Source organism: Rhipicephalus microplus, chromosome 4 (assembly GCF_043290135.1).
Source record: "Rhipicephalus microplus isolate Deutch F79 chromosome 4, USDA_Rmic, whole genome shotgun sequence".
Taxonomy (NCBI): domain Eukaryota; kingdom Metazoa; phylum Arthropoda; class Arachnida; order Ixodida; family Ixodidae; genus Rhipicephalus; species Rhipicephalus microplus.
Genome location: NC_134703.1, coordinates 90070521 through 90097705, shown reverse-complemented (window position 1 = coordinate 90097705; position 27185 = coordinate 90070521). Strand labels below are relative to the sequence as shown.

The following is a 27185-nucleotide window of genomic DNA, read 5'->3' as shown; positions in this document are numbered from 1 at the left end:
GATGGCACCGATGTTCTTTGTATGGCTTGACAACTGTTGACATGCGACAAAAATCAAGCGCATTTTTTAAAAGAACGCTGCATCACAAGAGCAGACCCTCAAAGGTGAACAAGCCTCGTATACAACCGCGGATTATTAGTGGCTCAGCTGTTGCACTGCTCAGCTTGAACAGCCAGCTCTAATACTTTTGAACTTTAGAGAAGAGCAATGGGGAATGTCTGACAGAGACCATGTATTACACTTATACGCATGATAAAAACCTTAAGTGTTCAAAATAACCGATAGACTCTCGCATCAGCGTGCCTCATAACAATACGTTAATTTGAAACGTAACATCAAACACTTCAGTTTTTCTGACTCCTGGTTGGCCTACCCAGCCTTCAGCCCACTCTATTCGGAGCTTACGCGACACAATCTGCTTCCTTTAAACCAATATTAAACGATTAATCAGTTAGTTTTGCGTTGTGTGTTTGTGTTTCTGTGCGTGTGTCTAAGATGTATAATTATCTATTGTGTGTAAGAATAGCTCACTTATAGTATGATGAAAAAACATCGGCATTATCAATGATTTTGTACCACACCGGGGGAGGGCACAAATGTCAATTGTCTGCTGGTAAAGCGCGCAGCCAAAGTTTTACAGCAGAGCTCTAAATGACGACATTTGATCTGTGCCATAGATAGTAAGTGATAATCGTCAGAAAACAAACACGCTTATTCACTGCCACAGCAATCGGTACAGATGGCTACTAAGAGATGTTTAATGAGCAGCACCTATGCTCGGATGTCTCCCGCCGTATGTTCTCTCGTTAATATTTGGTAGACAAGGGTGATAAGTAGTAAGACTTGCTGAATTTCATGCCACACATACGTGCCATGGCATTTTTTTTTAATTTAGAGCCATTATGGCACAGGTTTGCCTTCAGGCTTAGACAGAAAGACCCAGATTAAAAAGAAAGGTTGCGAAACATAGTTGATCCCTCCTTCATAAGAGTTGTTATAACACGAAAGTAAGACGTGTCTTCTCAGAATCAGTTGAATGTTAACTAGTATATACCGCGAACTCTAGGTGGTTAAAGGTGGGAAGTAGACACGAAGCGCAAGCCGTAAGAAAGTGTGCGTGTTTGTCACACTGGTACCGTTAATTAGGGAGGCGATCGCCGGGCTAATTCCAAGGGCCGAAGTATCTGCCCCCCGAACCGCACCACGAAAGCGTGGACAATTTAGAAGGGGCCCTTTTTGGCGCGCCAGCGGACGCCGGCTGTGGCCCAAAGAACAAGTCAGAGCCGAGAGTTGATAAACAACACAAAATTATATTCTCAATAATGGCAAATCAAAAAAACAATACACAAGAATGCACACTCCACAATAGTTGAGTACAATATGTCGCCAAACAAACAACGTACTACACAGTACAATCAGCCACACTCTAAACAACGGACACAGACAACAATACGCACTACAATGCAGTCGCATGCATTGAACAACCAAGACACTTAAAGACTAAAGAGATAGGAAACCTATCAGTCCAAAGTTCTTGGAACAAAAGTCTGGATGATACTCTTCCGAGAATCACTCACTCAAAGTCCAGAGTTGTTGTCGTTCCGCGCCCTCGAAGTTTCTCTTCCAGGAAACCTCGCCGAAGTTTCTCTTCCAGGAAACCTCGCGTCTTCAATTGGCCACTCTCCAAGCTTCAAACTTCTTCGCCGGAAACATATCGGATTCACGCATGCAGCTGTTGCCACGTGTCTTCGCTCCATAGCGGGAAACACTCACTCTTGTAGCTCGAGCCGTCACCCCTCAGGTGGAAATCCTCTTCATCTCCTGCTTTGTCCCTACGGACAAAACCTTCGCCGACTACACGGCGGAATCCCTACGCACTCTGGCGCTAACTTCTGTCTTCTCCTTCGAAGTTTCTCTTCCAGGAAACCTCACGTCTTCTCCTGCTTTGTCTTTACGGACAAAACCTTCGCCGACTACACGGCGGGATACCCTATGCGCTCTGGCTCTAACTTCCGTCTTCTCTTCCGAAGTTTCTCTTCCGGGAAACCTCACGTCTTCTTCTGCTTTGTCCCTACGGACAAAACCTTCGCCAACTACACGGCGGGATACCCTACGCGCTCTGGCGCTAACTTCCGTCTTCTTCTCCTTTCTCGTCTCGGCCGCTCGATTAAATACCTTCCGCGCGAAATTCCGGAAGGTTCTCGTCATTTCGTCGGCGCGATACGCAGCGAAGGCAGGGGAGAGGGCGAGACGGTTCGAATGCCCTCCGCGTCGGATGACTCAACCCGGCGTGACCACGCCTCTCTCCTTCTAGAAATTTCCAGGGCTTGCTCGGCCGCCGATGTGGGGTGAGGAGGTTCGTCGGCGAAGCCACGCTTCCGACAGGAGAGGCTCGCGCGCCCGGGAGACCGGTTTTGGGAGCCGGTACGAGCGGACGCGCTGCACATGCGCTCCTGCCTCAACTTTCACCAGAGCCCTTTATTTCGACCGGATCCTCTCGATTTCCCCCGCTTTGCATTCGGGATGGTCAGCCGCCCACTTCGATCTCACCTGACTGTCGCTAGCCCGCCGGGATCGGTACCACGATCCGTGCTGTTTTCTTGTGTGCCCGTCGGAGCTAGGCCTACGCCAGGCCTCGCCTCCGTGTGGTCACCGCTCGCCTAGCCATGGAATACCACGTAGATGGCACTGATACCGACGCAACCGAACTCGGAAATGGGGAATGGGAGACCGTCCTACGTCTCCGAAACAAATACCGCCCTGCGACGGCTGACAACTGTCTCCAACGCCCAGCAAGCTTGATCGGCCAATTGGAAATCAGTGGCAGCGACGGCCGCCGAACCGTTGGAGAATCGCAAGATGGGACGCCGACGCCTTCAAGGCCGTCTCCTCCACCAGCTCCTCCTCGCCATTTACGACGCGCGCCTCTCCCGCAACTCCCGAGGGGAGACTTCAAGGTCGTTGTCCGACCCCGTGGCGGTTTGGACGTAACCAAGCAGACCCCTCGCACGCTTCTAACAGCGATCTCCTCTACGACAGCAGTTTTCCTGCAGGAAGCCCTCGCCCAAGACCAGTTGCGGCTGCATCCGACCAACAATACCTTCACACTCAGCACCCCTGTGGAGGCTCGGGCGCGGGCTTATGCCGAGCTCACTTCCATCTCTCTTGGCGCTAGCCGCACAGATGTCACCGCCTACCTCGCTCCTCCCGACGATGCCGTGCGGTGCATTATTCACATGGCCTACAATGATGAGCCACACAGAGAAATTTTGGAGGGACTTGTCCCCTACAACCCGGACCTCCCAATAATTGATGCTGGACCATTTGGGAAAAAGCGATCCCTCCTCATCACCCTGGCCACCGGCCCTCTGCCCAAAGCTATCCGCTTTTGGGCGGGCATCCACACATGTTTCCCCCATCGACCGAAAGTGGAAGCGTGCTACAACTGCCGCCGCATCGGGCACCGCCAAGACGTTTGTCCGGCCCCAGCAAGCGGAAGATGTCATAATTGCGGCGATCAGCATGTTCCAACAGAGCCTCCAACCTGCCCACCGAAATGCATCGTCTGCGGGGACGGGCACCACACCGGGAACGTTGAATGCAAGTACCGCTACGCCCGCCGGCCGCCACACACGACCCAACTAGCGGCCGGACACCAGTCCAGATCCCAGGAGAAGAAACAACCAGCCCCTCAGAAGCCATCGCGCAATGCATCGCGCTCCGCCTCCCGTGACCGGAGCCTCAAACCCAAGCAGGACCTCACCTGGGCCGATCGAGCACAAAAATCGCCGCCAGCCCCCGTCCAGCAGACTCCGAACCACAACAACGATGGTGAGCTCCGGGCCCTGCGGGAGGAGGTAAGCCGCCTTAAAGCTATAACACAGCGCTCACTAACCCCTCCCACCCCTTCTCTCATACCTTCACCACCCACTACTTAAACGCATGCTAACATCCCTCCCCATCCTCCACCCTCCAAAAAACAACGCACTGATCCCCCAACCCCCACCTCCGGATCGATCGATATCAACGCGAAGCTGAAAAATCTGTCCGACCAATTCGACATGAAGCTCCAGGAACTTGAAAGTCGCATCGAAAGTAAATTCAACGCCCTTATCAGTGACATAACTACAAAATTAGAGGCACGGATAGAACAATGCATGGAAACTATTCTCCAGAGGATGGTTTGCCTTCTAGAGACACGCCTCACACAGCTCCCTCCGCTTGCCACCCCCTTTCCCCTCACAGAACAACGTGCCGCCACGGATCCCCACACCTCTATTAACGAGAGTCTAACACCGCTCATACATCCCCCTACGCTCCATTATGGCAGTGCGGGCCAATAATAATTCCATTCATATGATAACATGGAACTGCCGTGGCTTTCGGGGCAAGCGCGCGCCCCTACAGCTTCTACTTCCTACTCTCTCCCCAACGCCCCAAGTCCTTCTTCTCCAAGATACTGCCACACAGGCCACACTTCCTAGTTACAGCTCCACACACTCTGACACCACAAACGCACCCAGAGCGTCTACCCTTGTGCACCGCGCTCTCACATACAAGACACATTACATCACATCAGACACACCCTGTGTAATAACAGAAATTATCCACCACACACATACCATCCCCTCCATATTTATTGCCAACATTTACCACCCCCCATCCCGACCGATGGCCTCGCTGGATTCCCTCTTCCGGGAGCTGCATCGACTGGCGGGGACACATCCCTTGCTAATCGGCGGCGATCTCAACAGTCAACATACTGACTGGGGATACAAAACAACTACACATAGAGGTCGCAGGCTTTGGCTGCTCATGCAGAACCTCCAACTCTCCGTCCGCAACAACTTTCAGACACCTACACGCATAGGCAACAGTGTCAGTATGGACACTAGTCCGGATCTGGTGCTTAGTCGCTCCCTCCGTACTGTCACATGGACGAGAACACAGCACACACTGGGCAGTGATCACTACATTATACAAGTCACTGTCCCGTTCAAACCACCCCGGCACACATACGTGACACACAAACTCATTAAGTGGGACGCTCTTCGTGCTGCGCGTACCACCCGCGCAGACAATCCCATAACCGACATCAACGACTGGGTGGAATCTCTTCAGACTGACATTCAACATCACACGCATATAATTGAAACCACCACAGACACTCCAACACTAGACAACCGACTCGCTCACCTATGGGATGCCTACCACAGCCTTCTAGAGCGGTGGAAACGGGGTAAACATAACAGGACGCTAAAGAAACGCTTAGCCACTCTACAATCCCAAATCCAAATACATTCGGAGGAGCTGTGCCGCTCCAATTGGGGGCCGGTATGCGACGACATTGCTGGCAGACTGACCACCAAAAGGGCGTGGCATCTCCTCCGACACCTCCTCGACCCATCGCACACGAAAACCACTACCCAGCACCACGTCACCCGGCTTATACACGCACACATGGACAACCCCAATGATCTTTTGGATACACTCCGCGACACCTACACATCGCCCGGCATACCAACTTCTCTTCCCTCATACACAGGACAACCGAATGCCGAACTCGACACAGATATAACCGAGGCGGAGGTCAGAACCGCGCTGTTGATTCTCCGCACTAAATCCACACCCGGAGCCGACTTGATTACCAACACAACACTCCGCAACCTGGATGACAAATCGATCACTAGCATCACGGAGTACTTCAACCAGTGTTGAAAGGAAGGAACCCTTCCCCAGTCCTGGCGTCACGCGAAAGTAATGTTCATACCGAAGCCCAACAAACCACTTACACTCCAAAACCTTCGCCCTATCTCATTAACTTCGTGTTTGGGCAAGCTTTTCGAACATGTTGTACTGGCGAGGCTTTCACAGCATATGACAGACCGTGACTTATACCCTCACAGCATGGTTGGCTTTCGCCCCCATTTGTCCACTCAAGATGCCATGCTACAAATCACTCACGACATCTTCGACCCGCTCATTCCGGGCCACACAAAGGCAGTGCTGGCTCTGGACTTATCCAAAGCCTTTGATCGCGTTGAGCATCATGTGAGCCTGACAGCACTTTCTCCACTGAACGTGGGTACACGTACGTACACTTACATTCAGGCCTTTCTCACAGCACGCACGGCCGAACTTCAGTTCGGCCCGCTCACCCACCCAACATACACACTAAAGAGTGTCGGCACCCCTCAAGGGTCCGTCCTCTCACCTTTCTTGTTTAATATCACCCTCATCCCCCTAGCTCGACAATTGGCAACTGTTCCTCATCTGAAACATACCCTATACGCAGACGACATCACGCTCTGGTCTACCCATGGCAGTGACGGTGACATACAGGACACCATCCAAACAGCCGCCAACCTAACGCAAAATTATGCAGTTAGCGTAGGACTAACCTGTTCTCCAGAGAAGTCCGGACTGCTCTGCATCCGCCCTAAAAGCCGCAACTCCCCCTCCTCACCCATCGTCATCGAACTGGATGGCAGATCGGTACCAGAGGTCGACACCCTCCGGATACTGGGCATGCATATCCAGAGTGATGGGAAGAACACAAACACAATCCGGAGACTCAAGCAGGTTGCAGGGGCGATCTCACGCCTCATCCGCCGGGTCTCAGGCCGTTACCGAGGCATGAAGGAGGGCGACCTATGTCGCCTTATTCATGCCTTTGTACTCAGCCGTGTGCTCTACTGCACCCCCTACCTCCAACTCTCTCGCCGCGACACTGAAACATTGGACGCCCTCATCCGTCGGGCATACAAAGTAGCCCTCCACCTTCCCATAAGTACACCTACCGATCGACTTCTCAAGTTAGGCCTTCACAACACTATCGGGGAACTTATAGACGCGCACCGCCAAGCACAATACCTTCGTCTCACACAAACCGACACTGGTCGGCATATTCTACATTCTCTTGGAATCCAGATACCCGCCAATGATCCCACATTACTCCCCATACCAAGACCCCTGCACCGCGAACTCCTCATTACACCACTTCCCCGTAACATGCACCCCGACCACCACGATAAACGTCGCAGAACTCGCGCTAAAACTCTACACCTATGTTACGGCGCCGAACCAGACGCCGTATGGGTAGACGCAGCCTGCATGGGTGATAAAGCGGTCGCTGCCGTGGTGGATCACAATCTCTCTCCCATAGGTACACACACACTCCCTGCAGACACGTCCCCCGAAGCTGCAGAGGAAGCTGCCATTGCCTTAGCAATCGTAAACACAGAAGCACGGTACGTCTTATCAGATTCCAAAACCGCAATTTTAAATTTTGCACGAGGCCGAGTTCACGTCCATGCTTTTTGCATACTGGATTCGCCCGCTGCAACCCCGCCCCGTCAAGTGGAGTTGATTTGGGTGCCCGCGCACTGCGGGAATCCTGGAAACGAGGCCGCCAACCTCTTAGCCCGAGGTTCTTTAAACCGGGCTCCCGCGGCCTCCGATCTGGGATTCACGAAGGACCGCGCGCACACTTTCAACGAGCTGACTCAGGCCTATAGGGCAGCACGTCAGCTATATCCCCCACCGCACAAGTCCCTGAGCAACCGACAGGCAACCCTCTGGCGCCAGCTACAAACTCACACTCTTTCCTCTCCTCTCATTCTATCGCACTATCACCCCCTTTTCCTCACCTCAGCCTGTACCCTTTGCCCTGAACCTCATGCTTCTGCTATACACATCCTTTCTCACTGCCCGGCGGATCCTCCCCCGCGGGCCCTAGAGCACCTAAAGACTTGGGAGGATTGGGAGACCCTACTGCGCTCAGAGGACCCGGTTGAGCAGACCATGGTGGCCGACCGGGCTGCCAGCGTCATGGACCACTACCAAATGAACGCTTGAGCACAAAGGGGTCGTGCGGGGGCCCGGGAGCCTGCGAGCTCCAAACTCCTCAGTTGAATAAAGTTTTCTCCTCCTCCTCGCGCACCCGGGAAGCCTTTAGATGTTTGTTTTCTTTTTCTTTCTTTTTCGTTGACCTCGCGGCGTCACTCCGGCGGCTCGTCGCGAGAATTTGGCGGCGCACCCTTTTTGAGCGCTCGTTCTGTGATGCTGCCCCCCACTTTAAGAATATTATCTCATATTATTCAAAACCACACAAACGAGCGCAAACAGTCACCACACACTCTCACAGACTGTAACACAATCCGGCGCTCATGACATTTCAAATTCACAATAGATCACTCAATACAATCGTACAATGTAATTCAATTTCACAACACATGAAATATAGCCACAGGTACATGACTACAACACTTCATCACATATTCCAAACAATACAAATGTATAAAGTTCTCTCATTACAACAATTACTATACTCACATCATTACTATACCTCACATCACCGTAACAAACATTTTGACTCACTCAACATACAGCTGCGACACAGGACAACAAGAACATTAACACAACATATGGCACTCAGCCCTGCCAAACACAATTCGATTCCACCTCAGCACCTATCCTGTGTATTTCGAGCGGCGCTTGCGCCCTTTCTTGCGATGCTCTCTCGATCTCTTCTTATTGTTTTTGATCGTTTTGTGCCGGCGAGCCCCTTCCAACGACAATATCTGAGGCGGCATCTCAGCCATCATTGTCACTTCTGACACTGCTAACGGGTCATAACATTCGACGAGTCCTGTCTGTTTATTTACCAGCTTGTTCATGTCTCGACATTTGGCCCGGCTGGCCGACTCCGTCACCTTTACACTGTCGGTCGGTTGAGGTCGTGCCGACGTAAGTCCGGTTGCTCGGCCCGTGAACTCATTCAACACGATCACCTTCTCCTTCACTGTCTCTTGCGCCGCGGCTTCACCTTGGGCTCTAGTGAGATCCGTCACGGGCTGCTCCTCCACTGTATCTCGCGGTCGCTGGGTTGGCGAGGGTTCTATCTTAGGGTCGTCTCCCAAGCATTCCGGATCATTCGGTCCTCGCGCCCCGTCGATGTTTCCGATGACAAGGTCGTAAAGGGGGGTCGTCCTACATAGAGCGGTAACCTTCCCGCTGAAGTACGGGGTTTCCACCTCAATCTCTGCTTCGGGAAGCATCCGAACCGTACGGTCAATTAGGCAAACCGGTTTTGTTCTGCCTGTCAACTCACTTTCCCGTACCAAATTTCTCCACACGATAACCGTGGAGCTACCGGTGTCTCTTAGAACCGTAATCTTCTTGCCTGCAACCTTTCCAGGCAGCGTTGGCATTCACTTCGTAACACCGGTTGGCTGTTTTGACATTACAGCACCCACAATAAGAATTTTCTCCCCATTCTTCAACTCTACGAATCCATCGGTGACGGCATTATTATCAGATTTCCGTGCCGCTTGCACACAGGATACCTCGTGAGTTTGACTCACTCCGTTCCGACAAGCGTCTGCTTTGTGCCCAGTCTGACCACACTTGAAACATTTTACTACCGTAGGGCTCGTAAAGATCGTTCGACAGTTTTTCGCGCGATGACCCACTCGGTTACACAGAAAACAACGCGGAGTGCTCTCGGGTGCACGCTTCTTTTCTTCGGGAGTCGATTTCTTCGAATCTTCAGGACACTCCTTCTTGACCCTGGCCAAATTAGTTCCACCTTGCGCTTCCAAGAATTGATCAGCCAATTCGAGCATGCCTTCAAGTGACTCAGCCTTCCTCTCTTTCAAGTACAGCGACAGGCTTGGGTTGCAACTAGTAAGAAATTGTTCTCTAATTAGGAGCTCTCTAAGCTCATTGTACTCCTGCGCTGTCCCTGAAAGTTCAATCCATCTGTCGAAATAATGGCTAAGTCTGGCGGCGTACTGTGTAGCCGTCTCACCATCAGCTGGCCTTTCTGCCCGAAATCTGTCCCGGAAACATTCCACAGTAAATCTAAATCGCTTCAGCAAAGCAGTTTTCACCTTTGCATAGTTGGCTGCATCAGTCGGCGTCAGCCTACCGTACACACGGAGCGCTTCACCACTCAAGCAAGTGCTCAAAGCAGTTGCCCATTGATGTTCCGGCCAATTCTGGCTCCTTGCAATCGTCTCAAATCGGTGAAAGTACACGTCAAGGTCGTCCTTCCTTTCATCAAACGCTACGAGCAGCTTGCTCGGGTTCAAGCGGAAGCCATGATCTTCCCGTTCGCTGCTTTCAACTCTAGCTTGGACGGGAGTTTCACTTCGCTGTTGCAAACGGAGTCGCTCGAGTTCCATCTCGTGCTGCCGCTGCCGTTCCTTTTAAGCCATCTCCGCTTCCCTTTCTTCTTTCGCCCTCTCAGCTGCCAGTTTTTCTCTCTCCAGCTCCCACTTCAATTGCTGCTCTCTTTCTTCTTTCAGCTGTCGTTCCTTTGCCTCTCTTTCTTCTTTCTCTCTCGCAGCTGCCAACCTCTCTCTCTCCAACTCAGCTGCTTTTTCTTCCTTGGCCTTCTCAGCTGCCAACCTCTCTCTCTCCACCACCTCTTTCTCCTTCTGGCTTACCCATTTCCGTAGTTCAACGCCAGAAAGACCCATCTTCTCACCAAGAGCGACTAACTTTTCGAGATCCATTGTGTCTCGCAAATAAAACCTTGCCGCGTGTAAAAAGTATCTGCCTAAATCAGCCTATCGGAACACTCCCCTGCACTGGGTCACGAGAACACTGAACAACACACAAAATCATTCCGATAGCACTATCACAACTCGAGGCTCTTTCTCACTACTTTGGACACACTGTGCACCAAAGGTCCTGTCGCGGACGCCAGATTAACTGTCACACTGGTCCCGTTAATTAGGGAGGCGATCGCCGGGCTAATTCCAAGAGCCGAAGTATCTGCCCCCCGAACCGCACCACGAAAGCGTGGACAATTTAAAAGTGGTCCTTTTTGGCGCGCCAGCGGACGCCGGCTGTGGCCCAAAGAACAAGTCAGAGCCGAGAGTTGATAAACAAAACAAAATTATATTCTCAATAATGGCATATCAAAAAAACAATACACAAGTATGCACACTCCACAATAGTTGAGTACAATATGTCGCCAAACAAACAAAGTACTACACATTACAGTCAGCCACACTCGAAACAACGGACACAGACAACAATACGCACTACAATGCAGTCGCATGCATTGAACAACCAAGACACTTAAAGACTAAAGAGATAGGAAACCTATTCAGTCCAAAGTTCTTGGAACAAAAGTCTGGATGATACTCTTCCGAGAATCACTCACTCAAAGTCCAGCGTTGTTGTCGTTCCGCACCCTCGAAGTTTCTCTTCCAGGCAACCTCGCCGAAGTTTCTCTTCCAGGAAACCTCGCGTCTTCAATTGGCCACTCTCCAAGCTTCAAACTTCTTCGCCGGAAACACATCGGCTTCACACACGCAGCTGTTGCCACGCGTCTTCGCTCGATAGCGGGAAACACTCACTCTTGCCTGTACCTCGAGTCGTCACCCCTCAGGTGGAAATCCTCTTCATCTCCTGCTTTGTCCCTACGGACAAAACCCTCGCCGACTACACGGCGGAATCCCTACGCACTCTGCCGCTAACTTCCGTCTTCACCTCCGAAGTTTCTCTTCCAGGAAACCTCACGTCTTCTCCCGCTTTGTCCCTACGGACAAAACCTTCGCCGACTACACGGCGGGATACCCTATGCACTCTGGCGCTAACTTCCGTCTTCTCCTTCGAAGTTTCTCTTCCAGGAAACCTCACGTCTTCTTCTGCTTTGTCCCTACGGACAAAACCTTCGCCGACTACACGGCGGGATACCCTACGTGCTCTGGCGCTAACTTTCGTCTTCTCCTCCTTTCTCGTCTCGGCCGCTCGATTAAATACCTTCCGCGCGAGATTCCAGAAGGTTCTCGTCATTTCGTCGGCGCGATACGCAGCGAAGGCTGGGGAGAGGGCGAGACGGTTCGAATGCCCTCTGCGTCGGATGACTCAACCCGGCGTGACCACGCCTCTCTCCTTCTAGAAATTTCCAGGGCTTGCTCAGCCGCCGATGTGGGGTAAGGAGGTTCGTCGGCGAAGCCACGCTTCCGAGAGCAGAGGCTCGCGCGCCCGGGGAGCCTTTAAATGTTTGTTTTCTTTTTCGTTGACCTCGCGGTGTCACTCCGGCGGTTCGTCGCGAGAATTTGGCGGCGCACCCTTTTTTAGCGCTCGTTCTGTGACAGTGTTCTACGTCTCGTTTAGTCCTTGAAATGTCCGCTCGATGGCGGTTTCCTTTTTTGCGAAATATATAATGTAAAGATGCGGAATGGTCGTACTTGGAGTGTTGACATGGACGAACGGACACACAGACAGATACATGGATGGATGCACAGATGGCTGCACGGACGGATGGACGCATGAACGGACGCAGGGGTGGATGCAGGGACGGACGCGCGAACAGACGCACGTACGAATGGGTAGATGGACGCACAGACGGTCACACAGACGGACGCATGGACAGACGGAAGCAAGAACGAATGGACGGACGGATGCTTCGTCCCACTCTCCATCATTCACTCCGTGGATATGCTGCCATTCTTTTTCCAGGGACTGTTGTTAAGAGATCACAACAAAGGCAGCGTGCGACGCCGTAGTTGTCCGCCGCCCCCACCGCCGGTGTTCGTAACCGCTGTCGCACGAGATAATGAAAAAAACTTAGTAGACAAAAAACAAGGACAATGCGGGACTTGAATACGGTTCCGCTGCGTATCCGCCAAGTATTAGACCCCAAAATTATGCTGGTGCTTGAACCTTTGATGCAAACTTGGCTTAGGCAGGCTTGATGTCCGGAAAGGAATCGTGTTAGTACGAGTAATAAAATGCTTTAGAAAAGCAAAGACCAGCTATCACACAATGTGAATTGCATAACAATGTGGTCATTCGATGCTCCAACTGATACAAAAGTTTGTTCTTGATCATCTAATAACTGTGATGCATATTCACTTCAAGGGTAATTCTTCATTTTCTACAGTGCACTGTATAAAAAATTGCACAAAAGTCTTCGCGAGAATGTAGTGGATACAAGCTTCTCCGAAAAAACGCTGAAAGATATGAAATTGAATGCCGGCCAACTACATAAAAATTATTATTTTTGGCGTAGTGGGTACCCAGCAAGTGTGGCTGTAGCAGTTACCTAAAGAGTGTTTAGAAGAAGCTCTGAAAGGGCCCTCGTCCAGCTTTATATGGAACTGTGCTGCACGGTCCGAGCAGACCTGGTGGTTTTTAAATTAATCGTGTACATTATTTTAACGTCGTTTACGTGACATATATACCCCACCGAACTTTTGGGAGCACAGCAGCCTAGAGCACTTTCTTGTTAAAGACACCGCAAACTTCGCCACGTGTAGCATAGCTAGCAAAGAAGGGAAAAATAGAGGTGAGAGAATAAAAGACTACCGGCATCAAGGTAACGTAGGTACCAACCAGCTTTGTCACGAAACAGTTTTGCATGGCTTAAAGCAAGCTTCTTGTGATTACTGAAAGGTGTAATTGAAAGATTCTAACAAAGATGTGGCCAATGTACCAACTAAAGGGTACGCGGATAATACAGGATTTCTGATCTTACTAAAGTGGTACAAATTTAGTATTCGATGACCGTTAAGGTGACACGGGTATAAATGGCAGGAAACAACGTGAATGAGAACTTCTGCGCGCTACAAGAACTCCGCAAAAAGTAGGGCCATTCGAGAGCAGTGAATTAAGCACAGTATGCAAAGGCCACCTACTTAATTTTGTATATACTGCCCCACATAAAGCGTTGCTCCACAGCATCAGTGTGTTGCTTTTGCCTTGTTTCTTAGAGATAATTTTTCCTTCTACACTTCTGCTTCAGAGTGGCACATTTAAGCAGCTTCCTTGAATGAACTAGTACTGCGTTCACCTGATTTGAATATAAAGTGGAATACCACGTTCTAAAGATTGCAATGCGGCACCGAGTTTAACGCTTTCACAAAGTAAAACTTTCAGAATAAAATTAAAATATTAGAGATGAACTACCACTAGCAAAGTAGAGTGCTAGGATAAAGAGCACAAAAGTGTAAGAGAGCAGCTGCAATAAAATAAAACGTCTGAGGTGCTCCAGTGGGTTTCTGCACTGACAGATGCAGCATTTGGTAGAGCAAAAATGTGGAACAGATGAGCCTGAACTAACCATTTTGTAAGTGTACGCATAGCCACAACGAACGCTACTTGAGCCTTTTGGCGTCGTCAATGTTGCAAGTGCCTGATTTTTTCTTACTTTACTACATTGCTTATTCATGAGTGGGCCTCCTTTCTCAGTGCTGTTGTGATTCTGTGGCAGCCACTTATTGCTGCTTTGATGACCGAAATGCCCTCTTACATACGAAACAGCAGCGTCATACACCGACGTCCACGAACGCTGAGAGCACGCTATCAACCACTCGAGAGCCAAATAAAAAAAAACGTAAGAATTTGCATTCTCTCGAGAACTCAATGCTTTAACATGTGTTGTGCAGTGGGCTTTTTCATTCACCGTAGAATATAAGAATATAGTCTTTTAGTGGAGTAATACATTTTATCGAAATGTGAAAGGAGTGCTTTCACCATTTCTGGGCAGTGTAGCTTCTCTTTAGGGAATAAGCCAACGCATATGTTGAGCATTTTCTCCTCATCTTTATTCTTTTTTATTCATGTAACAAACTCCAGACCCCGATTCGGTCCTTGTGAACGATTTGGCCACAGCGACATTCATTAAAAAACCTCTAACTCGACTTCCGCTCTAATTCATTTACTGAGTGAGAAACTCGAGCACTCGAATAACAAAACACAAATTTAGATATTGTTTCTTCATCTAATAAACGGCCAATTCGTATATGCATAACTTAACGTCATAGTTACGGCTTATTTGAAGCACGTTTTTCCTTAAGAGTATAGCTACAAACTTACACAGGGCTGAAAACTTTCAAAGAACACTGCATGAGCACATCGACATGAAGCTCTATTTTAAGTTATTGTTCTAAGATAAATTCATCAATTCTAATCTTTGGAGCTCTTTTCGGTATGCCCTCATTTTATAGTAGGGTTTATTAGGACACTTAGTATTTAAAATCGAGGTGCACATTAGCGAACACCAGATGGTGAAAATTTCCGGTGTGCCCCCCCCTCCCCGTTTCCAATGGCATCCCTCATAATTATATTATTAATTTGGGACGTAAAACTTCAAATATTATTAACGGCCTGCTTTTCCTAAACCCGTGTTTAGAGTATATAATATATATATATATATATATATATATATATATATATATATATATATATATATATATAGAGAGAGAGAGAGAGAGAGAGAGAGAGAGAGAGAGAGAGAGAGTCTTCTGTGGATGCTGTGATAAATGAAAAATCGCTTGAGCGGACAAACGTACAAAAAGCTGTACCATTTCCTTCATTCCGGCCAAGGTCTGGACTTCGTCAGAAAATACATTGCATACATGAAATGCACTGCCTATATATAATTGGGGCCCCAACACGTGTCTATTTAGTATCTAATATCACACATGTACCAACTTGGCACACAAATCAACATGGGCAACAGCGCGGTGTTATATCAACAGGACTATATCACAAAATGATAATGTATAAAGGGCATTGATCATTTATTCGCATTCTTGGAAGAGAACTACGTGACAACATGGGTGTTAATGTACAGCGAAGATATGTAACAACAGTGCGCTAAAACAAATCGATGGACTATATATATATATATATATATATATATATATATATATATATATATATATATATATATATATATATATATATATATATTGCTGCCCCGCAATAGCGGTGCAAAAGCCCGTATTCGACAGTAAAATAAATACCGAGGTTTTTGTTTTTGATAATGTGGTCTAACCATTGTTGAAAACCACAACATCTGAAGAAGCTCATTAGCATGTCAATATTTGTGGAATAAACTAGGTATCTCCACACCATGTTATAGCTTTTACCGTACAAGCCGCAATAAATGCAACGTCCATGATTGGAAAGTACATTGAACAAATTTCACCAGTGGTGTGCTGTTATCATAGATTAGCAAGTTAAATCGTGCAGCATGAATTAACAGAGGCATTGTGAAATGCAACTGCAAAAGTCTTCGAAGTCTTCACGTGCAACGGCGCTCCTGTTAAGTCTGCAGCGCTGCCTTTTTATACACTCAGATTTCACTCCCAACTCTGCAAGCGACTGCACTAGAAGACGGTGTCTGCCGAACTCAACTTCAAACCCGCCTACTTTGCTGTACATTACCCAATCGATCACGGGCAGCTGACTTTAAAACTTTCAAAAGACGGGCTCTCCTTCCCTAGTCAAACCTCCTTGGAGAGCGCTGTGAGCGATTGTGGCTGCCTTAACACATACATGCAGGAAAGCCTACATGTTTACGCGCTCGCAAGCTGGCAGGGTACATTTGCTGGAAATTGAAAAATGAGTGAACTGTAGAAAATGATTAGACTTAGGTCTTCTGTCTTGCAGCGTCCGTTGTGTTAATTTTTTTCTGGGTTGTGGCACACCGAAATAGCTTTGAAAAAAGAACATTCGCCTGAATCGATGCCAACCTATAGAGTTCACAAATTGTGAGTTGTTAGAAGTTTCACCAAAACTTAGTATTGTCAACATTCATTAGGCTACTGAAGAGCAGTTTTGAGCAAAAAATAATACATCTCGCAGTTTTATTCATCGCACTGGATCATGCTTAGCAAAATGTTATACATCGCACTGGATCATGCTTTGCAAAATAATAACCAAATATGTTTTTTCACTACGTGGACTTCTTTTGCGCATTTTAAAAAGTTAGTACTATATTTTGCCCGTTAAGATGGCTAAGTACTTAAGTAATGACGTCCCTTTCAGCTAAGTATATTTTGATGGAATATAATCACCTACCTGCTTACAGTGTAATGCAAATGTGAATCGTTTTTTTTTTTTTCAAAAATAAACTCTATACCTAGTAAGAATAGGACCTTGTACTTCATATGATATGTGGGGTTTAACGTCTCAAAACAACCATATGATTATGAGAAATAATCATATGGTTGGAGGGCAGTGGAGGGCTCCGGAAATTTCGACCACCTGGGGTTCTTTAACGTGCACCCAAATCTGAGCACACGGGCCTACACCATTTCCGCCTCCATCGGAAATGCAGCCGCCGCAGTTGGGATTCGAACTCGCGACCTGCGGGCCAGCAGCCGAGTACCTTAGCCACTAGACCACCGCGGCGGGGCATTGTACTTTATATACGCATGAATAAAGATAACAAAAACAACGACTCATGTTGCGCAAGCCGATAAAAAAATACAACCGAAGCCGAGGTAATTGAGCTTGCTGCCCGAGGCCTACGCAAAACGGAATTGATCTGAGCAAACGCTACCCCGGCAGGACGTTTATGCACTTAACGGATTTGTGCACCACTACATTCCTCGCATCTACAGATACATTCCAGTCAACTCTTTCTCTACCAGTCTTTGCCGGCCCATGCCAATTCTTTTGTTCCTCTGGACGCGACAGCGTACATGAGCGCATCGGTGGGCGAGCATTACGGCTTTCATCTCTGCGCGTCTCGAAACAATTGCCAAAGAAGAAGCTAAGCCTAATGGTTCGCGGTCGTCGACCGGCCTTCCATGAATGCCGTAGTGGTACGAGACCGAAGCATTTGTCGGGCTCGATAAGCACAGGACGCTGATGGACGCGCGACGTCACAAGTTCCGTTGGTTCCAACTGTGGCGTGGAGCGTGAGGTGATTTAGAAACCCTTTCACCTGCTGACCGCGCGTTATCGCAGCCATCGAGATGTGTGGAATTTCGTTTTCTTTCCTTTTTATGGCTCCATTTATACCCTTTGGGCATGAATTTTCACCTAAAGTCCTCCTGGCTCTTAAATGTACACTTTTATATACAGCGCTAACATGGCAGGAATATTTGCTACGGCTTGCAGCATAATTTGTTTCTTCTGGAAAGTTCGTTTTCAGTGTAGGTTTCGGACCTACAAGAGAATATCATACAGATTCCTGGGGGAAAAATGACATAAAAAACAGTGATTGCCGTTCTGGGCATGGCTCCCTCCATTCGCGCTATATTCACACAAAACGTTTCACACCAAAACGTCAAAAAGAGGTGAAGCTACGTGAAAACACATCTATCGTTCAATTGTTGAATGATTATTGAGATTCAAGCATTCAACAAAAGACAACATTAGTACAAAGAAATACCGGCGGTGTTTGATCAGCTAGGAGATTTGAACCAACACATCACCACGTTCTGTCTAGATTCAATGCGTGGAGCCCAAAGACTGGGCTCCTTAAGACTGCGTAGGAGCTTACACAGTAAATTTCAAGACATTTTACTGCAAAAATGGAAGTAATGATATTTTTTGACACTGTCTCATTTTGCCCCACGTGGCGTCTCGTTCTGCTCCGTGAATTGGGGCAAAATGAGACATCTGGAACATTTTTACTTTAATTTGAAAGTAATGTTTTGAACAGTGGAAGCATGGAAATATCTATGTAGCCTATTCCTCCGATTCAAATGAAAGTTTCTGAATTTATAGTTACACGTAAGAAGTGAAACAACAAAAAATACTCATTATTTTAAAATTTGTGGTCATTTTACCTTACCTTACTTTATATCCTAGAGAACAAGATCTAGTAGACTATTTAACAAGCACAAGCTGAGTAAAGTATGTGATTCGTTGCGCAAATATCTTCTTTTCAATCTGTTGTGTTTTCATGTGAAACTTAGCAACTTTCTCCTCGGAAACACTGCTTCTACGAACGTTACAACATCCCCGTATGCAAGTTGAGAACTCCTACTGCAAGCTAAACTCTGAAAAAAAATCACACACATACACACAAAACAATCCTAAAGTTAGTGACAATATTTTCTCGTATTCTGGGCATATAACTTGTCAGGTTAATGTAGTGCCATAATCCGGGTGAACCAAAACAAACGTCTTTTTTTTACTCTGTTTAGAACAGTCTCGCACCATCCGCGTATCAAGCCGCGACGGTTACCGCTGACGTTAAACTTCCCCGAATACAATCTATTTTCCACTGAAAGAACAGCAGTAGAGCTTATTTGGAATTGTCGTTGCACCCAAAATACAGCGAGTACCCTTCGCACCAAACAAAGGCTGCCAGAGCGTGGCTTTAGACTAAAATTCAAGATAAGGGCCTATATGTCGTTTTTCTAAAGACCAAAACACGCCAAAAACATTGCGTGACACCTCGGCTTTGTCAGTGATTCCGGCTTGCTGGTGCGAGGCACCTTATCACAGCTTGCTCGATAAAAGGAAGAACAAGAGACCCCCACTTGCGGCACAGAGAGCTGATCTGTCGATGAATTCAAATCGAACAAGAGCACAAGAAGAAGTACGTGGGTATGTCGCGAAAAAGCACAAGAAACTGCTCTTGATTTCACGCAGACTTTTTTTTGTCACCCCGTCCACACCTCTTGCTGGTTCTTTCGTTACGTCAGTTAACGAAGCTGACTTATTCGTTGAAGCTCGTAAGTTAAACTTTGTACGTAGCTGTTAAATGGCACGACGTATAAGGTGTGCAAACGATTTGATTGATACAAAATGGGGGCCCCTATGCCTTAGTTTGCAAAGACTGAGGAAAGAGCAGAGCTGCTGGCACTGCCCTTCTCCATCTTCTCCTCCTCCCTCTTTTCTTTCTTGCCCGTTTCGGCACTATTGTCACGTAGTCGTGACGTTGACGAAGGCTGCAGTCGGTGTGTTCAGGGCGAAACTCTTTATTTGGCCTAACGTGTAACTGGACAATGAAAAGTCCGACTACAACAATACATACCGCACTCTGTTAGTGGCAAACAGAGCGTCGGCAGTCGGAAAACTGACCATTGTTGGGACGTGCTACCTCTTACAGATCACGCATATAACGTTCGAACATTATCACTGGGGGCTATATAAGTCAAGGAATAAGCCTGGCTGCTCGCGTCCTGTGCGCAATCCTAACAAAACAATCTGCTACTATCACAAAGCTTTACGAACACTGGCACGTGTTCTACTCCGAGAATTTGTGACAGTTTTTGCGGATATAAACCAAGCACGTCAACGTAAAGTATTATATACGCGTTGCATTACCGTGTAGATGCTTATGCTATGATTTAACTTTCTTTCTTACCTTTTTCCTTCGTCCTCCACTTCGCTGTCTCATCTTAATGATCTACCTTACTATGCCATGCTATAGTTCTATTTCTTTCTCTTAATCTCTAATTTTCGGTTTTCTTTTGTACTCTAACTTTCTCTGTTTCTTTGTCCCTATATCTTTTTTTTTCGTCAACTCTTCCCCTTTATATCTGTCTATCTCCCACTTCTCTCGCCCTAAGCAGCACAACCGTGTGCTTTCCATGAATGCTTATTCTGCTAGCGGGCCTGGATAGTCGAGTGGTTACAACGCTCACCTTCGAACCATGGCTAGGCGGGCTCGAATCACGCCAAGCCTAAACTTTCTGTTAAATTTTATTTATTCCTTCTCCTCTCCTCATACTTTCCTTCGTTTAAAGCGTCTGTCATGGCATATGCCAAGATAGGAGATACCGTAGCAAGGGGAGTTTGGCGCAGTTTTCAACGAGTGCGAGAGAGAGTTTTCTCCAAGGTTCCACACTTACTCTGCTAGAAGAATTTGTTGACTGTTTTGCTCCTTTTTTTCACGGCTCCTAAAATGTCCCTGTAGCAGGCATACGTTCATACAGGAAAGATAGGATTCCTAGCTTCCTGGTCAGAGATATCCGTAAAGGGGCTGCCTTGGAATGGCATTGGTCCCGTCTTTGATCCTCGTACAAGGCGAGATTTTTTCACTACAATAAAGCTTTCTTTTTGAGAAATGCGTATGACTTTGCTTGTGGCATCATGCTACAGACGAATGGTCACCAATTTTTTTTTCTCAACTGTTTCGCTACTTTGCGATATTCGCAAATCTCACTTGAAAGTATCTACTGGGGCACCGTGTAAAGAAACAATATGATTCTGCACTTACAAATAATTCTTTTGCGCTACATTAGTCAATTTTCGTACGAAGGTTTCCACAGTAGTCTTGAGCGTAGCTCCCACCGAGCAAGACAAAGCGTCGAGGCCTATATATTTTTAATGTAGTTGCACTACATTTTACTTCTTTGTGAATGTTCCTTTTACCCCACCAGGTTCATACTTCGACAGATAGGTTTCCGTCTAACTCATGAGTAAACTGTAGGTAAGCTGCACTCTAGTTAATCCAAACAGCTGCTGGGGTAATCTACTGCCTGCCTCAACACTTAATCTATGACTATGAGCTGAAAGCTCCTAACAGTTAGGCGTGCTCAAACTTGAATGACAAGAGTGTCTGCAAACACGTTGATGACGAGGGGGTAGAAACCTAATCAACCGGCTGTCGGAAAGCCTGCATTTAATTAGAACAACATCTGCTTTCGATCTCACCAAGAAGTAGCGCAAAAGTGAAATAGAAGAAGATGAATCGTAAATAAGCAATGAACAAACGAGTAACTGGCACGTTGCACAGTATAATGTCTTGTTTATCGGCAAGATGTAATAGGACACCACCACTTCAGGCTGCAGAATCTTTCGTTTGTATGAGTCCGAGTGATGCATAGACACTAACGCGGGACGCAAGCGTTGAATGCACCATAATTAGGAATTACATGTCAGTGAAAATTTTTTTTCAACAGTGAAAACTGATTATGGACGTCGTAACCATTTTATTATTTAGCGTGGCTTCACGCCCCGAAACCACAATGTAATTATGAAGCATTCATCACGTATAGTTGAGAGCTGCGGATATTTTGTCAATTTGGTGTTTACTAACGTGTGCAAGAAGTAATCACTTCACTATTAACATAATACAATCTGATGTGATAATTTTGGCAGCAAATATTACAGGTTACCTTCATTTTTTGTGTGTCACGCGAATACATACAGCCAAACTCGGATCACTGACCCCAAAATCAGGAGGCAACGCACCAAGGAAAGAACTAGAAGTTCCGTGTAACAGTGTGTTCAGCCTGAAATATTCGGTTTTAAAGATGCATAGCACAACAGTTTTTAGCTGGTGCACATTTATACACATATATAAAAATTATGGTGGCTCCGGCAGTGTAGATACTGCAGAAAGCAATGAAATAACTGAATAAAAAAGCATGTGAAGAAACTCGTTGAATAGGTGCCATATGTTCAAATACCGCTCTCCTCATGTTTTAAATCGCATTTCGAAATGAAGCATGGTGATTGCTGTAGTAGCGTGGAAGTGCGCGAAGTGGTTAAGGCGGCTCCAAGCTAGCAGTCCTGATTTCAAAGCTGAGAATCTGAATATCAAATTATTAAAGCATAACTGATAACCATGCATCGTAAATGCAGCTATAATTACACAATCACCATTTCTTTCATAAACCAACAAAACCAAGAGAGAGAAAGAACGCCAGGTTTGCGTGTAATGCGCAGCACAGTCACAGCGAAAGCAAGAAGAGTGGCCTGTCAGAACCTTTTCTAAACATTCATTGGGTAACTACTGCAAGCACACTCGCTTTGTACCCACTACGGCATTCTCAATAAAATTTTAAATGCGAAACGTTTCTTAGCGTACTTTGGTGACTTTAAGCGTCTAGCGATCTATCTAGCCGCTTAAGTTTGGGTGTCCTCGTGGTCACTTGGCATAGACCAAAATTAGCATAGGAGGGTAAGATGGTTTGCTGAATATGACACACTGGTCAAGACATAAATATTGTCATAATCCCGTCACGTAGGCCGTCTACACTTCCTGCCAGAGAGTGGCACATACCCACAGGTGTATAGGTGCCACTGGTATGCGGGTATGTACCACAGGTGATTGCGACTTAGTATCTGCCTAGGAACAACGAGAACACACAAGGGAAATTTTAACGCGTCAGCGTTAAGAAATACCCGACATTCGCAGCGTCTACCCAACGAATGCAAAGAATAAATAAATGTCAGGGTCCCAGCTGAAATCAAACCCAATTGTTCTGCGTGGCAATGAAGCATTTTACCACAGAGCTAAGCCAGGTCTCAGAATTACTTTTCGAATAGGCGCTAATCATTGTGAAATGTTTATAGTGGTTGCAGTGCTGTCTACTCAATTTTATTGACATTGCATTGTACCCCTTTGAAACAGCCATCACGTCGGGCTAATGTCAATTGTGGTTAGTTGCCGTGCGGAAGTTTATTTATGTAGCAGTGCCCTAGACCAGCATTTTCATGAGACTGAGCACTTCGTATTTGCTTCTGGTGTTGCTAATGCGCATTTTATAGTTAGCATTGTTGCGTAAGTGCAAACAACTGGTTGTATAAACATCGGCGACGATTCAACATAATGCCTGTGCATGTAATTAACACTTCTACACATATTTAGCATCGTTTCATGACGCGTCACTTAATAAAAAAATTGCACCATGGTCACCTTCTCACCGCATGCTTCACATAACGTGAATTCCCAGGTACATGGGATCTGCCGATTTTTTTAGTTTTTGATACTAGGCTGGCATTCACTATGCTATTTTTTGTCAATCTCCTGAGAAATGTGGTATGCGTGAAATTCTTGCAAGGAATGTTATGTCATTTGTTCATACAGTGGCTGATGACAATGAGGAATTATGCCTGTAGTCGGTATGCGCCAGAAGTTAATAAGCGAATAAGAACAAGCTTACGTAATGGGATGAAGCATTGGACGCCTCACTCGTTACGCTATTCGCATTGTGCGACGACTGGTTGTTCTTTCGCCATTATAAAACGCTTTATAGGTCGTATTAACACGATTGTTTTCTCGACATCAAGCCTTACTGAGGCAAGTTTACCAACAAGTCCCATGCAACGGCGTTGCTCAGAGGTAGAATTCTGGGCTGGCACCCGGCGGGCCAGGGTTCCAGCCCCACTGTGTCAATGGCGCTAGGTTTTTTTTCTTTCTTCTAACAATGTGTGAGGTGGTTACAGACACCGGTGGCGGCAACCGACAACTACGATGGCGCGTGACCCGAGTTGTGATCTCATAACAGCTTTCAATATAAAAATAAAATAAAAAAGAAGCTGTTGAAATACATCTAAACAGTCATACTCTCTCTCTCTCTGTGCTTCTTCTTGCTCTCGAAGAAGCATTGTACTTCACTTCAATCTCGGGCAGAGGTTTCTTGTTGCCTAAATCCTCCCACAGATAAATAGATATCTGTGGTTTCTTTCATCTACCGTATTACGGCGAAAATTCTAAAGTCATTGATAGTGTTCCCAGTTGATTCGTTCTCTGAAGCTGAAATTTTCCATAGGCTCGTGGTTACCTTCGAGCAACAATCTTCCCAAGCGTATGTCCACGGTCAAAATGAAGATCGGACTTTTTCAACACGAAAGTATTTAAAAAGTCCGGGTCCACAGCGGCTCCGGGGCCATCATGGCTCCGCGGGATCTACCACGGCTCCGATGACGAACTTCCGTCACGGATGTGATGTTCAAAAGTATATACTAAGAGGTTGCAAAAAAATCACAAGGGAAGTATCTGTCACGCGGAATCAAACCAGGAACTTCTCGATTGTCAGCGCATGGCGTTAACCACTACGCCACAAAGCGCACGTTTTCTGGTGTACTAACGGCTAGCAATTTATATACACCTCACAGCGTTTTGCAGTCACCAGAGCTTCGAAACTTTAGTACGTTTTTACTATCAGTGGCGAGATGGCGCGACGGTCGCACGTTCGGCTTGCTCTCAACGTCCCCGCCTCTACACAGCATTAGAGTACTAGTGCACTGTAGCAGCATCGCCCCCACGGTCTCACGGAGCGTGGTTTCTCCTGCGCGCGCGCTTATCAGACTCGTAAGTTGAGAGAGGACGAAGGTCACATCGCAAGCTGCCACGGCCGCGATTGCGAAGGGAGTACGCTGCTGACACACGTTGCAGGAAAAATTATGGCAGTTCATCTGCACTCGTCCTGTGTATGCTAATTTCGTGCTTGCTTTCTGCTCGAGGTGTGCGCTGCAAGTTTAAAACTGCTTGCCGTTCCTAACGTGATTTTGCAATAAGTTGCTGTTGCTGAAACAATGCAGAAAAAACGCTCAACTTCCTTTGTAAAGACACGTATCACTTTCGTGTCATCTTGACTCCTATACAGGGGAATCAGCCCCGTTATTTTTATGAGACAATTTTGGCTACCCTAATATTGTTAGCAGAGAAGTTGTTTAGCAAATTATTCCTTGCGAGTCGCTTCAGAAAACTATCATCATCATCATAAATGGATAGGCACCACAGTAATTGGGTATTTCTCACTACCCATCACTGCTCCCATTAAAATTTAAAAAAAAATCACAGCATATCCATGGAGTGAATGATGATGAGTGGGGTGAAGCGTTTATCCGTCCGTCCATCTATTGAACACTCCAAGTACCGCTATCTCACATCTTTTCATCATATATTCATCATATGCAGGTACCACCATCAAGCGGACATTTCAAGGACTAAACAAGAAGTGGCTACATACATACATACATACATACATACATACATACATACATACATACATACATACATACATACATACATACATACATACATACATACATACATACATACATCGGGCCGCACGACCCACGTAGCCACGCGCGTGAGGCTTTCAATAGACAGTTTGAGAATGGGGGATCCAACACACCGGGTTCCCAGCCATGTTGTGTAGGCTGCTGTTGCGTTCGGATAATCAGCGGAGTTTGAGAAGTGGGTCAAACGCAGGCTGCGTTGCGTCAAACGCACGGGGCGCCACCTGTGGCCTAATTTAAAAAAAAGTGAAACGTTGGCCATATGGAACCGTGGCTCGCGCTGCGTCTGTTTCACCTCGCTGGCAACCAAAGACGCCGTAGGGGTCCACGTTAGCCGTAGGGGTCCACGGCGCATGCGCAGAACCATCGCTTGGGTTCTGCGCATGCGCCCAGACACGTCGCAAGCCTCTGGAGTCCCCAAGCTCCTTGGGGCCCCAATTCTCATACTCTCTGGTACTGCAAGCGTTGTACACCAAAAACTTCCGGTCACCTTATTTACCAGCTCCTAACTTCGAAACTGAAAGCTCGTACTCAAGTTTTTTTTTTTTTACAAATGCAAGGAAAGTCTTTCTCTAGTTTTTCAGATAAAGTGAGTGTGCGTAAAGTTCAATGGAATCTGTTATCTTTTTGTGTAGCTCAAAATAACATTTATTTTATTATATTTTGCCAAATCTGATAAAAAAGTGTACAAAGTAAGCCAGCTATGTACTAAAGCTCTTCTTGGCCACGCTATTAAGGCACATCCGTGGAAGAAACCGGATGTCATCAAGGTTCTATTCTCACTGGTTTTGCAGGGGATCGTGGCGATTTAGATGGCTGAAGATAAGCACGCTACGTGCCCGCCATGTTAGAGATCATGAACCGGACCCCGTTAGGTTACACCACCTATTCAGCCTAACCAGCGAAAAAACTGAACTTTTGAGCTACCCCCGCCATTCGCCATAGTAACGCCAGACGGTTCTTTTTTCTATAAATCAAGCATAAACGCTCACGCAGCATTATATTACGTCTGTTGATGCTCGGAAGTTATTTTCTTATTGCAACTTGTTTGATTACTAGTGATTAATTGTAGTAGGACGCTCTCACACCATCATTTCGCAAATGTTTCAGTCGTGACGCACGTCGTCTGATCCTTTAGCTTAATTTCTTGGTAAGTAAGGCTCTGGTGTAGAAAATATTGCCGTTTTAGACGTTATCATGCATTGAGCTTTCACTCTGACATAAATTGTCCTTTGCCTTTACTGCCCCTTTGAGCCATTTGAAAGAATACTATTATTCATGGACAAGTTGCCAAGTAAGCATTCCAGCTCGTTTTATTATTATTGTTTATTAGAGCTTTATGTTCCTGTGCTCGAAACGAAGATGAAAAACTACTTGTCAAATAGTTACAGAGACAGCACAAAAAAATTGCTAAAATGCTCTCACCCAATGTCACAACGGCACCTTGACGGCTGCGCAGGATTAGAAAAAGCACTTCTAATCCTTTCTTTCACACCTTCTGGAATCACAAAAAAAGGGAAACCACAGGATTGTGTATGAAGAGATAGTTCTTGAGTTAACGTTAAGGATTCTCTGTCTTTTGACATGCATCCGCCAACACTTCCCCGTAATACCGCATTCTAATCTGTGTTAAAACTGAAAAGTGTTTTTGTTTAATTTTTACTGCAAAGTTTTGTATAGGTACGATATCGTGTATTTATTTCTTAAGCGAC

At 46.7% G+C, this 27185-nt stretch overlaps 1 long non-coding RNA gene across 1 annotated transcript in view; it reads right to left on the bottom strand.

Moving 5' to 3' along the window:
- Positions 1-26970, bottom strand: part of LOC142813955 (uncharacterized) — a 178136-nt gene extending 151166 nt beyond the window's left edge. The window contains exon 1 of the long non-coding RNA XR_012894756.1: positions 26899-26970. This is a non-coding gene — a long non-coding RNA (uncharacterized LOC142813955). The remainder of the gene's footprint in view (positions 1-26898) is intronic.
- Positions 26971-27185: the final 215 nt, after the last annotated feature.